Genomic DNA, 10,203 nt, shown 5'->3' on the forward strand with positions numbered 1-10,203 from the left:
AGGATAGAAACGTGAGCACCTGTGCATGTTGTGTCTGTTTCTTATCCACCCGCATGAGTCAAACTTCTGGGCCACGGGATTTTGTTTTTGATTCGCCCTTCCCTGGGGTGAGGGACTGGAAGACTCATGCATGGAAAGGGAAATCATTCCCAAGAGGCCAACACAGAGGGTGGGATGGGTGCAGACAAAGGCCGCTGGAAGGGTGCGAATTTTCACCTTAAAACGTAAAAGAAATGAGGATTTTCCCAAAGAACAGGAAGGGTGGAAAGAGCCCAGGAGAGAAAAGGGAGGGCAGGGAGATCTGACAATGGACACCCAGGGAGTGGGATCTGGAACAAAAGCCAAGGGAAAAACAGCGGCTGACTGTCATGCTTGTATTTCCTAAGAAAAGGAATGCACCCCTTGTGAGTCATGCGCATCCAATCAATCACAACAAATACAAGGTGAATCTAATTTCTCCAAACAGAGAACAGTGGGCTTCATGTGTGCCAGAGGCATGGCTCACCTCCTTTGGAAGATCGTGAGGACTGGACAGACCAGGAGGGAGCTCATGGGTGCCAGAGTCTGGGTGTTTAACCTCCGCTAAAGCCCTTCCTTCATGGGCAGGATGGGGCTGTGTTAAATGACCCCTAAGCCTCCATTATACTATTTTTCCTTAAGCCAATGTGTATTGTTTACTTCCTACCGAGAATTCTATCATAGTGTTTACAGTGGGTTATCTCCTGTACCCTCACTAAGATTCTGTGTGGGCAAGAAATGTTATCACATGAGCGTCCCACTTAACAGACAATGGAACCACAGTTGAGAGTTTGTTTTGTTTTCCTTTTCCTTCAGTGATTAATAGAATATTTATTTATGCAAGAATAGAATCATTGTTGCCAAAGTTAATAGGAGAGGTTAAATGTTCGGTCTGATTTTCCTTCCTGGATAAGTCTTTCCTTTCTGCCCCTGTCTGTTTTGAAAACTTAATGCCAGAAGACAAGGATCCCTAATGCCACCACAGCTCCTACAAGTGAGTTAGTTCTTGGGAGTGGGTCTGAAATTAGGAAAACTTGAAGAATCAAGGCAGAACCTTCAATATGCAATAAGTGTTTGGGGGTCCTCGTTCTGAAGTACATGCTCTGGTTTAAGCTAGGCTCAAGCCCTTGACCTTCACCTTCCGGTTCTCCAGAGACCTGTCAGACTCAGATGGGCCAAGGATACTGGGAAGAGTAGCCAGGGGTGCAGGGTTTTTCTTGGAGCCTGACATCTTGCCTCTTGTTTTGCTTTTTAATCTGCCCTTTTTCTCACACTTTCCCCTTGAAGTCCTTTGGCCTTAAATATGGTGGGTCCCAGATGCCCCCATTTGCAATGATGTTCATTATAGGAAGATTGTAGCTTGAGTCAGCTCTCTGAGGAGAAGAGGGCAGAATTCTCTTGCAATATACTAATCAATACCTACCCTGGTTGGACACTGTTCAGGGTGCTGGGGACGGCACCATCTACACAACCCAGGCCCAGACTGATGGACAGAATAGATGCATTAACAGCAAGACTAAGTAGCAATTACCTGGTCAGACATTAATCCAAAGGGTCATACTCATGTTTGGGGTCTCTGGGAGAACATTCTGGAATAGGAGGATGGAATAGGAGGACTCCAAAAGTGAAATGGCATGAGCTTTGCTCGCTGAGAGGGGAGGTGTGCCTCAAGAAGGGTATTCAAGGGGAAAGCAAGGGCTCTAGCTACACCGTTGGCCAACAGCCATTGATTTGGTTTCTCTGGAGGATAGTATAGGAGTGGCCGTGGAAGCCAGGTCCAAGTTGGGAAATCTGCAGGACCTTTCATGGCCTTGCTAATGAGTTTGGATCTTTTCCTGAGAGCAACGCTTGCTCAACATAATAACCGTATTATATATTTATAACATCAAATCCCAGTTATGCTCTTGATCCCAACAAGAGCCCCTTTCATATGGGAGTTACTTTTGAATATCCTGCATTGACCTAGCAGCTGAGAGCCCAATTCTTTTAACAACTACCTTAGCCAGGTGAAGAGTCACCACTTATGTGGACATTGATGCTGTAAGAATTCCTACCACCAGTAGCCTTTAAGGTACCTGCCCACTTGGGCGTGGCCTCTTACACTATATATGCCGATGTAAAGTGTGTCTGACCTCTTTTCTGGCTGCAGGATTCGGTTGCTGTTCCCCGAACCCCGACTCTAATCTGTGAGTCTACCCCTAAATAAATAACCCTCTATTATCCTCAATTCTGAGCTAGTGTGGGATCTCTTTTAAGCATCCGTCTTCACATTGACTGCACCTTTTGAGACTGTTTTACCAGTCTTTGGTGAGAACATCAAGGAGGTCAGGGTACACAGCAGGAAAGGCCCCTGAGAAGGAACACTCCCTCACCATTCAGCCAGTACCTGGGCTCAGAGTGAGCAGGTCTGTGGAAGGTAAGAAGTAAGCCCAGGAAGCATGAAGGGTCAGCTGTTGCATAGTTATGGGCACGCCCTATAATCCTCATTCCCTGTGGGGACCAAGGCAGGAGAAACAGATCCTGGTTCCTCTGTCATAGGCTGCCCCAAAAGAGAGACCCTACATGCCAAACCTGGGCACCTACTCCTGAGGGATGTTACCCCAGGAAGGACAGGGTTTGCAAGGAAGAAAGCTAAAGCTATGTTAATCACAACATGGAGGCAGGAACCGCAAGTCTACAGGACAGTCTCTAAACACTTCCAAAATCTGTGTGTGCTTCTCCCGAAATAAGGCTCTACTGAGCAGAGAGCCGCTTGCTTATTCTAGGTGGCTTCTACAGGAGCATGTCAGGCAATGCAAGCATTTTCCTTGCCTGCTGATTTTATTATTTTTAAAATTACACATTTTACACCAGAAATTTATAACATCTGCTGATATTTTTTCCCGTTTATTTATTTATTAAAGATTTCTGTCTCTTCCTCACCACCTCCTCCCATTTCTCTCCCCCTTCTCCCAATCAAGTTCCCCTCCCTTGTCAGCCCATAGAGCTATCAGGGTTCCCTGCCCTGTGGGAAGTCCAAGGACCACCCACCTCCATCCAGGTCTAGTAAGGTGAGCATCCAAACTGCCTAGGCTCCCACAAAGCCAGTACGTGCAGTAGGATCAAAAACCCACTGCCATTGTTCTTGAGTTCTCAGTAGTCCTCATTGTCCGCTATGTTCAGCGAGTCCGGTTTTATCCCAGGTTTTTTCAGACCCAGGCCAGCTGGCCTTGGTGAGTTCCCCATAGAACATCCCCATTGTCTCAGTGTGTAGGTGCACACCTCGCAGTCTTGAGTTCCATGCTCATACTCTCTCTCCTTCTGCTCCTGATTTGGACCTTGAGATTTCTGTCCGGAACATCTGCTGATATTATCCCACACTATCTTAATGCAATGCCTTCAATTGGGAGGCTGATGTAGATTTGCCCTAACTTCACAAAAACAGTAGATTCTATCTTGGGCTCCATGGTGTTCATAGGAGTATAAACAGCATAAACAGACTTGTCATGGAAAACTTTCTTTATAAAAATATTAAATGTTGCAGTGATGATGGCCCTGTCCAGCCTATGTATGAGAAGAAGCATTCTCTTATTATCCACAAATCTAATATGTGTTAAATGAACAGGAATTGCAAGGTATCACACTGTGCCTACACTTTGGAAGTAAGAGAGGCAGGAAGTGGTGTTGTGTTACCAACCCTCAAGACCCACCCTTACTGATCTACTTCCTCTAGCAAGGCTCTGCCTTCTAGAGACTCAACCACTTTCTCAGTCACAAGCCGGGACCAAGTGTTCAAATATACACACCTATGGGGGAAATTTTGGATTCAGATAACAGTACATGTCCGGGGAAGGGTTGAATTTGACTGAGTCAAAAAAGAAAAAAAAACATGTATCTATATGCTCTATACAAATATAAAACATAGTGTACATATGCATATACAAGCATACTTGATTTAGCATGAGGGAGGGGTCAAAGAACTAGAGACAGATTGCAGGGATGACGGGGCCAACATTTTCTACATGTTTATTTTTATTTATGTGTATGTGTTCTGTGTGAGTGTGTATCACCAAATGTGTGCAGTGATTGCAGAGGCCAGAAGAAGGCGTTAGATCCCCCTGGAGTTAGGCTTACAGCAATGATGGGCTGCCTGGTGTGGGATCTGGGAGCACAACCCAGTGGGTCCTCTGGAGAGCAATAGGCTCCTTAACTGCTGAGCCATCTCCCCAACTCCAACAACTTATATTCTTTTCCCCCTTTTACTGAAAATAGCTTCTTCTCACATGGTATTATATCCTGATTACAGTTTCCCCTCCCTGTACTCCTCCCGGTTCCTCCCCACCTTTCCTCCATCTGGATCCACTCCCCTTCTGTCTCTCATTAGAAAACAAACAGGCTTTTAAAGAATAATAATAAAGCAAAAACTCACACAACAAAATTGGACAAGAAAGAGGGGAAGAGCCCAAGAGAAGGCACAAAACAGGGTGTATTCATTTCCCAGAGCTCACATAAACTCTAACACAAAGCATGTGGCTTGAGCAGCAAACACCAGTTCTCTCCCAATGCTGCAGGCCCAAGGCAGAGGAAGATACCGGCCAAGTTACATCCTTCTGGATGAGGAGACGCTGCCCTGTGGTCTCTGAGCTGCTAGTAAGGACCACTACCACATTGGGGTTCCCTAATTTGTAAACCATCGCTCCTACTCACCCCTCCATCTTCACAAGCATCTTCCTGTTGACTTCGGGTACACCGCCACCCCGGTTTCTTCCCCATCTTCACAAAACAGTTTTCTGGTGACTTTGTGTTTCCACCTGGAGTTAGTGCTGTCGAGTTCTGGCCAGTCCTCCTCCTCTATGGCCTCATCTTATTCCATCTAAATTAGCTTAGTTCTGAATAAGATCACATTCTAAGGTTCTGGGAACCAGGGCTTAGGAATATCTCTTGGAATACAATGCAACCCATAGCCTGGGTTTGGTGACGATCATAGGACCCAAAGAAAATGTCATGATCTGCGCAGCAGAAAATAAACATTAATCAGTCAAGGAGAAGTATGCTCATTATGGCAACTAATTGGTCTACACGAGAATGGCAAGAAGATGGGCACTTAGGTTGAGTAGAGAAGAGAGAAGAGGCATCTGCTAATCCTGACACATCAGAGCAAAGCCAGAGCAATTGAACACAAGAGGCACCAGCCTGGGTGTGCTGGCTTCTCAGTCCCATGTGATCTGGCTCTTCAAGAGTGATACTCTGCTCTGGGCTTAAGCAGACTGGCTTAGCTGTCACTGTTGACAGCTCTGTCAACCACTGCAACAGAGGGCGTGATAGAGACAGTCAACTGCAGACCTGGCTCTGCAGACTTCACCCAGTAAGATCATAAAAACAAAGTGATCGTTTGTAACACTTGCCAGTTCACTGGAATCCCAGTAAACAGTTCCTGGTTTGTAGTCACAAAACTGAGTCACGAAATAGAAATTATATTACTGAAAAGGAGAAGGAGGAGCAGTGGAGGTGGTCAAGGTGGTGGGAGGGAGTGGGCAAGGTGCTGGTGGAAGTGGTGGGGATGGTGGTGGCTGTGGTAGTAAAGACCCATGGTTAGTAGTGGATATAGAGTAAAGATGGTGCTGGTAGTGGAGGTAGTAGAAGAAATGGCGGTAGAAATGGTGGTGGTGGTGATGGTGGTCATGAGAATGCTGGTGGTGATGGTAGTAATGATAATGGTGGTGATGATGTTGATGGATGTGATAGAGATGATGTGGTGGTTATGATGGTGGTGGCTGTAATGGTGGTAAGGATGGTAATGGACGTGATGGAGATGATGGTGGCGGTTACGATGGTGGTGGTTATGATGGTGGTGGTTGTAATGGTGGTGGTGATGATGTTGATGGACGTGATGGAGATGATGGTGGCAGTTATGATGGTGGTGGTTGTAATGGTGGTGGTGATGATGTTGACGGACGTAATAGAGATGATGTGGTGGTTACGATGGTGGTGGCTGTAATGGTGGTAGCGGTTATGATGGTGGTGGGGATGGTGATGAAGGCAGAGATAGCTGTGGTTGGGATGAACTGGTAAGGGTGATGGTCAGAGTCGCAGGAAGCGGTGGTATAAGATACGGCAGTGAACCATTCCAGATGTTCTGGTTCTAAGAACTACAATCATCACCACACCTATAGCCATTGTCACAACATTTCATGGAGCCATTTATGATGTGTATGACTTTTCCAGATCTCCCTGGAACCATCTTATTGCAAATGTGGAAGGCCACAAGTATCATTGTTACAACCAGAATCTTGGGGCTTTTCCACTTCCCCAGATATGATTTGAAGGTGTTGTGTACTTGATCTTTGTTGGGTAATGTTGACTGCTTGAACTTTCTTGATGGTAAGGCAGGAAAACTCCTGACCCTGGCCTTGGCACTCATGCATGCAGATCCTGGAAGCTCAGGGCGTTACTGCTCCAGAGCTAACCTTGGCCAAACTGGGATGTGGGCTGTTGGGGAAATAATTTCCCGTGACGTCCCCTGGCAAACCAAGCAGACATGCATTTTATAAAGTTACTTTAGAGCTTTTACAAGACAATTCTTTCTTACTATTAGTGGTAACAAAATTTATCTCCTTCTCTGATCTATTTTATTCCTGTCTTTTATTACTGTATCTTAAAGTCAGATCCCAAATTATGAGCCTAATCACAAGAGCTTGTTCTGCGATTTGCTTATAAAGACACTCAGTCTCAAGTAACCTGACAGAAGACAGAAGCCCTATTTAAGAAAGGGCTTCTTAGAATCAGGTAAACTAGGCTGGTCATCCATGATTCAGGTGACCATCATTTTATTTATCCATGTATTATAAATCTGACCCATGGAAATTTAGATTCCAAAAACAGCCATAGAGTCTCCAGATTTTCACACACTTACTTGTAGGAGTTAGGTATTCCATGAAGCTCTATGAATCATTCAAAGATAATTTTGAAGCCCACCTCTCTCTCTCTCTCTCTCTCTCTCTCTCTCTCTCTCTCTCTCTCTCTCTCTCCTGTCTCTGTATATGTGTGTGTATGTTTGTATGGATTGATACACACTTTTTTGTGTGTTTTGAGGATGTTTTGAGCCTTGATTTCCCAACATGTCCTCTGTTCCATTCAACAAGGTGACTTGAGTGTGGCCAATTGGGTATATGAAGGTTGTGTGTTAGGAATTGAATGAGGAAGATAAATGCAAGGACTTTTTAGCTTCTCTCTTTACTTTTTTGGGTAAAGTTTGGGAGATGAGGACCATGAGAAGTTCAGAGTCTGACAGTGAAGTAAGCAAGGCTGCTCCTGAACAAGAAGTGTTTACCCTGTTTCACCCCCAGCTGCTTGCTTGTGTCTGTCTTGGCTGTGTGATAGTGTGGGATAATCTTTTTGTATACTGTGAAGATGTCTTTCTGCCAAGGCATCTTCTGATTGGCTTAATAAAAAGCTGAATGGCCAATAGCTAGGCTGGAGAGGATAGGCAGAACTTCCCAGCAGAGATAGGAACTCTGGGAAGGAATGAAAGAGGTAGTAATTTGCCAACAAGAAGTAGAGCAAGTAGGATACACGGGACTGAGGAGAGGTAACAGACTCCCTGGCAGAGAGTTATTGTTAGATTAATATAAACAGGTTAATTTAAGTTATAAGAGCTAGTTGGGAACAAACCTAAGCTAAAGCAAGGTTTTCATAATTAATAAAAAGTCTCCATTGCATTATTTGGGAGCTAGAAGTCCACAAGAAAGTCTAACTAGAGTGATGAGGTCAAATCTTACTGCCAGAGGAACCCAGAGAACACAGGACAGCACAGACAAGTCTGATGGCAGTGATAATCAGATCTTACTGCAGTAGGAACCCAGAGAACACGGGACAGCACAGACAAGTCTGATGGCAGTGATAATCAGATCTTACTGCAGTAGGAACCCAGAGAACACAGGACAGCACAGACAAGTCTGATGGCAGTGATAATCAGATCTTACTGCAGTAGGAACCCAGAGAACACGGGACAGCACAGACAAGTCTGATGGCAGTGATAATCAGATCTTACTGCAGTAGGAACCCAGAGAACACAGGACAGCACAGACAAGTCTGATGGCAGTGATAATCAGATCTTACTGCAGTAGGAACCCAGAGAACACGGGACAGCACAGACAAGTCTGATGGCAGTGATAATCAGATCTTACTGCAGTAGGAACCCAGAGAACACGGGACAGCACAGACAAGTCTGATGGCAGTGATAATCAGATCTTACTGCAGTAGGAACCCAGAGAACACGGGACAGCACAGACAAGTCTGATGGCAGTGATAATCAGATCTTACTGCAGTAGGAACCCAGAGAACACGGGACAGCACAGACAAGTCTGATGGCAGTGATAATCAGATCTTACTGCAGTAGGAACCCAGAGAACACGGGACAGCACAGACAAGTCTGATGGCAGTGATAATCAGATCTTACTGCAGTAGGAACCCAGAGAACACGGGACAGCACAGACAAGTCTGATGGCAGTGATAATCAGATCTTACTGCAGTAGGAACCCAGAGAACACGGGACAGCACAGACAAGTCTGATGGCAGTGATAATCAGATCTTACTGCAGTAGGAACCCAGAGAACACGGGACAGCACAGACAAGTCTGATGGCAGTGATAATCAGATCTTACTGCAGTAGGAACCCAGAGAACACGGGACAGCACAGACAAGTCTGATGGCAGTGATAATCAGATCTTACTGCAGTAGGAACCCAGAGAACACAGGACAGCACAGACAAGTCTGATGGCAGTGATAATCAGATCTTACTGCAGTAGGAACCCAGAGAACACAGGACAGCACAGACAAGTCTGATGGCAGTGATAATCAGATCTTACTGCAGTAGGAACCCAGAGAACACGGGACAGCACAGACAAGTCTGATGGCAGTGATAATCAGATCTTACTGCAGTAGGAACCCAGAGAACACAGGACAGCACAGACAAGTCTGATGGCAGTGATAATCAGATCTTACTGCAGTAGGAACCCAGAGAACACGGGACAGCACAGACAAGTCTGATGGCAGTGATAATCAGATCTTACTGCAGTAGGAACCCAGAGAACACGGGACAGCACAGATTTTGCCCCATCTTGCTTTACTTTCAGTCTGTTACCATCTCTAGAGACCAACGGGAGGGAGTGTGTCTCTCCATGACACATGCTGGAAAACATAAATCAGTCCTGTCCTTTCCTTCCCCTGTCCCCCTCTGTGTTCTCCTAGTCCCCCTCCTCCTCCTTCACATCTTCCTCCCATCTTCTACTTCCTCATCTGTAGATGGAGCTGCGGGCCGCTTCCCGCCTCCCAGCTCCTGGCCGCCTGGCTAGCTTATGCCCCAAAATAACGACACACAAACTGTATTCATTTAAACACTGCTTGGCCCATTAGCTCTAGCCCTTACTGGCTAATTCTGATATCCCGATCAACCCATCTCTAATAAACTGTGTAGCACCAGTCTTACTGGGAAAGATTCAGCATGTCTGACCTGGCGGCTTGCTTCATTGCGTCTGCCCCAGAGAGCAGAGGAAATGGCGTCTCTGACCTCACTTCCCTTCTTCCCAGCATTCTATTCTGTCTACTCCACCCACCTAAGGGCTAGCCTATCAAATGGGCCAAGGCAGTTTCTTTATTAGCCAATGACCTTCCTCCATCACTCATCATCTTCCTCCTCTTCCTGATTACCTTCTACTTCCTTTTTCTCATCTTCTTCCTTCTCCTCTTTCTTTTCTTCTTCATTTCCTGTTCCTCTTCTCTCTCTTCCTTACCTTTAAAATCTCATTCCTACACTCGAGAAATCTCTCTGTGTCCTGGTGGGAGGTAGAAAAATCCAAACACCAATTCTTCATTTTCCCCATTCTTACCGAATCCTTCTGATTTGTTCACCTGTGATTGGAATTGAAGGCAGCGTATCAAGTGGGAAAGGCTAAGATTCCTGCCCAAGGCAATGGAGTGGTGACAATAGCCTCTGGGGCAGCAGGGACAACTTCTGAAGCTGTTCAGTCTGTTAATGCAAACTGTAGGGCGTCCTCAGCAAGAGGGCAGTGGATGTATCTGCAGAGAATCAGGATGGGTTTCACTCTGGACAGATTGCTGTTAGAAGACAGGGTGAGTCCGTGACTGTCTCAATGACAGTTTATGGACAGGAGACAACAGGAAAATGGAGCTCTCTGACTGATGGAGT

At 45.8% G+C, this 10,203-nt stretch overlaps 1 pseudogene; it reads right to left on the minus strand.

Moving 5' to 3' along the window:
- Positions 1–884: 884 nt before the first annotated feature.
- LOC121432347 lies at positions 885–1,249 on the minus strand (annotated as a pseudogene).
- Between the last annotated feature and the right edge of the window lie 8,954 nt (positions 1,250–10,203).

This window comes from Microtus oregoni, unplaced genomic scaffold (assembly GCF_018167655.1).
Source record: "Microtus oregoni isolate MIOR12 unplaced genomic scaffold, Mior012 000002F_ref0000024, whole genome shotgun sequence".
NCBI lineage: Eukaryota > Metazoa > Chordata > Mammalia > Rodentia > Cricetidae > Microtus > Microtus oregoni.